The sequence below is a fragment of the Alosa alosa genome, chromosome 1 (assembly GCF_017589495.1).
Source record: "Alosa alosa isolate M-15738 ecotype Scorff River chromosome 1, AALO_Geno_1.1, whole genome shotgun sequence".
Classification (NCBI taxonomy): Eukaryota; Metazoa; Chordata; class Actinopteri; order Clupeiformes; family Clupeidae; genus Alosa; species Alosa alosa.
Window position 1 is genome coordinate 27,281,981 of NC_063189.1, and position 6,000 is coordinate 27,287,980.

Genomic DNA, 6,000 nt, shown 5'->3' on the forward strand with positions numbered 1-6,000 from the left:
TGGCTAGAGGGTAAGAATAGAGCAAAAAGAATCACCAAAAGAGGGGAATAATACAAAACACATTCATATCATCTGACACTAAACCTTCATGACAAATTAGTCATAAATCCTAAATGACGTACGCACTTGAACATTCAGGTCACATTTGAGGGCAACCATTCCTCTCTTTAACTTTACAAACAGTCTTCAAAAATAAACCTCTCTTATCTTAATCAAATCTGTCATGAGACTTTCTTTCATCGATTGTACAAACGTTGTGAGAAGTCAGATCTTATTCAAAGGCAACTTATAGCCCTGGGTAACATCAAACAGTTTCTGTAAAGTCATAATAAATACAGAGATGTACATATGAGGGAGCAGATGCTGTGGGTTTGGCCAGTGGGAGTATGATTATGTAAAGATAATGGAGAACCCATATAAGTCTACAGATTCCACATCAGGATGGGCTCAGGCCCAAAGCTCCTGTCTGCTAAAACATGTGATTGTTTGTTTATCCAATGCTCACATCATTATGAGTTCTTGAATTTCCCCTTGGGGATCAATCTGAGTTGACTATGTGTTTTTGTCACATTTACAACCTCACAAAAATCGCAACAACTGGCATGTTACTTGCATGTTTGCTCTTGTGAACTGCTGTCATACTCTTGGACTGTGTGCCTCGTGACGAATCCATTCGGGTTAGCAGTTATAAGCCAACATTTTTAGCAAACATTCCAAACATCCACATTTCGAATGAGACAATGAAATGCTCATGCTTGTTTATAAGGTTATGACCCTGTAATGGTCTAATTTATGAGAGGTTCTCTCCCATCAGCATTCACTCTCACCACCATATGACTGGAATACCATGGTCTGTCCAACCCTGACATATTTGGCATGCCCTGCTGCCTGAGCCTAGCTACTGGCAACCACCACGGCACGGGGAGGACAGAGAAGATGGAGCAAAATACCCAGCATTGATTTACCTGCCCTTCAACACAGACTTACCGCTGTCTACAGCTGTCTACACCAGTTAATCCCATTTCAGCTTCCCGCCGATGGCATTGGGCACAAGTAGAGGGCACGTCTCACAGGCTAAATGAGGTGGATAAAAGAGAGGGAGAAAGAAAGAGAGGGATGAAGGGAGAGAGAGAGGGATAAAGGGAGTGAGAGACATAGAGAGAGAGAGAGAGAGCTGGGGCGAAGCTGGCCTGTCATTTGAGGTGGAGGCTAAATGAGCCGAAGGCAGATTGTTGCGGCGGGCAGCTTCCAGCCATGGGAAAAATGAATGATGTCATTAAGGGCGCTCGAGTGTTTCAACACAGAGTAGCCGAAAAATCCCCACATGCACTGAACACACACAGACATAGAAATCCCCGACTGACTGGTACGCAAGGACTCAAAACACTTCTTGGGCCATAGGCACACAGCACACAGCCCACACACACACAGGACACACACACACACACACATGCATGCAGATACAGAGACAAATAAATGAAAAAATTATACACTTGCAGATATTCATACAGAAATAAACACATACATACTCTCTCTCTCTCTTTCTCTCTCTCTCTGAATGCAAGAGAGAAAGAAAGAGAGCAGTGGTGTTTGGCTCACACCCACACTTGTGTATTGTTGTCCTGTGGCCCATTATCTTCTGGAGCACTGGCTTCTCTCCTACTTCAGTTCCACTCAATTCCCTGACAGGTGTGCCATCCAGGCTTCAGGAATGTGTATGTGTGTGTGTGTGTGTGTGTGTGTGTGTGTGTGTGAGTCCGCCATATATACCATCACTCTTGTAACCAGCTAGTGAATTGTGATGTTGGTGACAGCACTACTTGGTCAGGTGTGTTTTATTGTGAGCTGTTGTGAGCATTTTGCAAACAGCATATTCAATTTTAATGTGTAATACAGTGAGCTACCAACTTAAAACTTCTACAGACTGTATTGCACTGAATCCCAATATCGTGTTCCTCTAAGTTCTCCAGATGACCATTTTGTCTCTTTAGAGTTTGTTATAGAGAGTGGTGTGTTTAGGTGAGTCTGTAGACTTTGTGTGGGAGGGATGTTTTGTAGGTTTTATAGGTTCAAGTATTTGAGAAAGTAAGCCAATGGCTTAAGGTCACACGATGTAGGAAAACCATTGAAAAGAGTCATGCTCCTAGCCACAACAACAACAACCTTGGCATGCATTAGCAATGCCAGTGATCCCATTCTCCTTATTGTAAGTCAGTGAGGCATCAAAATGTTTGAAGCCATTATTTTGAGGTAAAATAACTACATTGTGTTGTTTTAATAAAGGAGCGATAAACCTCGTCAATCCTCTCCCTCTCTCTTCACAGCTATGTGCCTGTCAGTCTGATAATCCTCTCTTTCTGTCTCTCTTTCTCTCTCTCTATCTTCTGGAGCACTGGCTTCTCTCCTACTTCAGTTCCACTCAATTCCCTGACAGGTGTGCCATCCAGGCTTCAGGAATGTGTATGTGTGTGTGTGTGTGTGTGTGTGTGTGTGTGTGTGAGTCCATATATATACCATCACTCTTGTAACCAGCTAGTGAATTGTGATGTTGGTGACAGCACTACTTGGTCAGGTGTGTTTTATTGTGAGCTGTTGTGAGCATTTTGCAAACAGCATATTCAATTTTAATGTGTAATACAGTGAGCTACCAACTTAAAACTTCTACAGACTGTATTGCACTGAATCCCAATATCGTGGTTCCTCTAAGTTCTCCAGATGACCATTTTGTCTCTTTAGAGTTTGTTATAGAGAGTGGTGTGTTTAGGTGAGTCTGTAGACTTTGTGTGGGAGGGATGTTTTGTAGGTTTTATAGGTTCAAGTATTTGAGAAAGTAAGCCAATGGCTTAAGGTCACACGATGTAGGAAAACCATTGAAAAGAGTCATGCTCCTAGCCACAACAACAACAACCTTGGCATGCATTAGCAATGCCAGTGATCCCATTCTCCTTATTGTAAGTCAGTGAGGCATCAAAATGTTTGAAGCCATTATTTTGAGGTAAAATAACTACATTGTGTTGTTTTAATAAAGGAGCGATAAACCTCGTCAATCCTCTCCCTCTCTCTTCACAGCTATGTGCCTGTCAGTCTGATAATCCTCTCTTTCTGTCTCTCTTTCTCTCTCTCTCTCTCTCTCTCTCTCTCTCTCTATCTCTCTCTCTCTCTCCCTCTTTCTCTCTCCTGCACACACTGTGCCTGATGGCTTCATTGCCTTTTCTATGCCTCTTCCAAAAGCCCCCTGGAGGCCAATAAGTCATCAGGCATTCGGCCCTCGCTCTGCTCCAGAGCATCTGCAGCAAGCCGTGTGTATGCCTGCATGTAGGTGTGTGTAGGTGTGTGTGCGTGTGTGCATGTGTGTGTATGCCTGTGTGTATGCCTGTGTGTAGGTGTGTGTGTGTCTGTGCAGAAAAAATAGGTAATTAACAGCCCTACGCATCATTAACAGACAAACTTGCAAATTTCACTCTCATCAAATGCACATGTGTGTGTGTGTGTGTGTGTGTGTGTGTGTGTGTGTGTGTGTGTGTGTGTGTGTGTGCATGTGCATGTGCGTGTGCGTGTGTGTGGGCGTGTGTATATCTACAAGGCATGGTGCAATTGGAGGCAGGACAATAATTGTCATGTTAAAGAAGGTAATTTCAACACACTTCAGTTTGTAACTTGTATCCTATTCTACTGAATAAGAGTGAGGGTGTGAGAGGGACACATCCAAGATGAACATGGCCCGGAGAGAGTGGGCTTTGGCTGGACGCGGGAGTATGAACGCATTCATGACCTAAAGCACCAATTAGCAGCCTAGCGCAGTTCCACAGGCTTCCATCCAAACACATGTCTCTAGACCAGCCAAACGGGTCGCTCCGTGTTTGCACACTTGGCCTAGGGGAGAGCTCCCTACCATGGTCCATTTCCTCTCTTCTCTTTTTTTCTCATTCTTTCATCCCACTCTCTCTTTTTGTCCTCCTCTGTCTTGTTCTTTTCCACTCCCCCTCTCTCTCTCTCCTGTAATTCTCACTTGTCTCTTTCCATTCTCCACCTCTCTCTTCTCTTCATTCACCCTTTTCTCTGTGCTGTCTGTGTTCAGTGCAGTTAGAGCTTTAACTACGTCTGATGTCCATTGTGATGAGTTTGTGTGTATGTGTGCTTTGTCCATGTTGAATAAAGAAATGAGTGAATAAAAATAAATAGATTATTTTCCATTTTCCTGTTGTCATTGGTTTTCTTCTCCCTCTCCATCTTCTTATACTCCATCACTTTTTCACTCCATCCATTTTTCATCTCATCCTTTTACTATTACATCTCTGCTCTATCCTTTCTCTCTCTCCTCTGTCTTCATTCGTTCGCCTGCTCCCATGTTTCTCAGACGTCGGTCTGTCTGTGTTTCTCAAGGACAATTTGCTGAGCTGTAGATCTTGGCCTGGCCTCCTCTTCCTCCTGTCCCTCTTCTCTCTGGGTTGCCTGGCCCGTATTGACTTTACTCCCAGCGCAGTCCCCACTCTCTCCTTCTCTCTCTCTCTCTCTCTCTCTCTCTCTCTCTCTCTCTCTCTCTCCCTGTCTCTCCCTCTCCTTCCCTCTCTCTCTCTCTCTCTCTCCCTGTCTCTCCCTCTCCTTCCCTCTCTCTCGCTCTCCTTCTCTCTCCCCCTCCCACTCTCAGCTTCTCCCTCTTTGAATCAATTTTCCATCATTCTGTCTTCCTCACTCTATTTCTCTTTCTCCATCTCTTTCTCTCTAGCATTTCTCTCTAATCCTCTGTCTGCAGTACAGGGCAAAATAGGACTGTCCTGGTAGACAAGAGCCCAAGCCTAAGCAGAGAATTTTTTCAGAGAAGAGATTGCTTTTCTGTAAGGGTGTGCTAACCCCTCTCCTTCAGAAAGGGGTCAGAGACCTGTTGCTGCAGCTCTGCATGTGTGTGTGTGTGTGTGTGTGTGTGTGTGTGTGTGTGTGTGAATCTTTTGTTCTGGAGGCAGCTCAGATGACATCCGCTAAGTGAGACTAAAAGCCAGCACATACCTGTGGCTGAAATCGATTTATTGGCAACGTCGGAGCCATCTTATAAGGGTTGCTCTGATTGGCTGTTTAGCTTGCCTACCAATAATTGCAGTGTAATCATCAGATATTCCCCTAAAGAGATATAATCCTGGCAAGTGTGGCCTCTGGATGAGTGGATCTAATGGTGTGGTTTCTCCTTTTTACTCCACGCCTTTGCCTTTCTTCCACAACTAAAAGACCCAGGCCTGTAAACAGCAGTATCATTTGCAACTTATTGTTGTTGCATGTTCTTGTTTAGAAGTATCAAATTCCAAACTGCCTGTGGTGAGCAAAAGCTGTGAGAAAATGGTAATCTAATTTGCACATTTAATCGAGCTACATAATCATGCTGGTGCAGAAAGTCCAGGCTAGTTAGTTGTGGACAATAATCTTTGCAGTGTGCTCCAGAGAAAGGTCCTGGCCCACTCAACAGTCTTTGCTTGGTGTGGCCTGGCCTTAAGAGGCCGTGAGGTGACGTCTACTCTACTCTAATCCCATACACCAGTTTCCCACATGTGCAGCGGCATCGGCACATTAACAATCAGGCTCACTCCTATTCATATCTCTAACACATGAAAGATTAGACTTTGTCCTCAGTATGAAGTTTGTTTTTCTAGCAACTCTCTCCCTGGGAAAAGGCAGTGTGTGTGGATGTGTGTGTTGTGTGTGTGTGTGTGTGTGTGTGTGTGTGTGTGTGTGTGTGTGTGTGTGTGTGTGCGTGCGTGCGTGCACATGTGTGTGTGTGTGTGTGTGTGTGTGTGTGTGTGTGTGTGTGTGTGTGTGTGTGTGGATGGGAGTGGGTGGGTGGGTGGGTTGGTGGGTGATGGGCTTGAAGAACAAAATGCTTTGAGAGGCCAGTGAGAGGCCCACACATCTGGATGCGAGCTCTAAAAATAAGTCACAGAGGAGCGAGTGTGGAGCCTCGGCAGCGAGCGGGCGCACAGGTTGCTGACAAAAACAATATCGGTGAGTGATTGC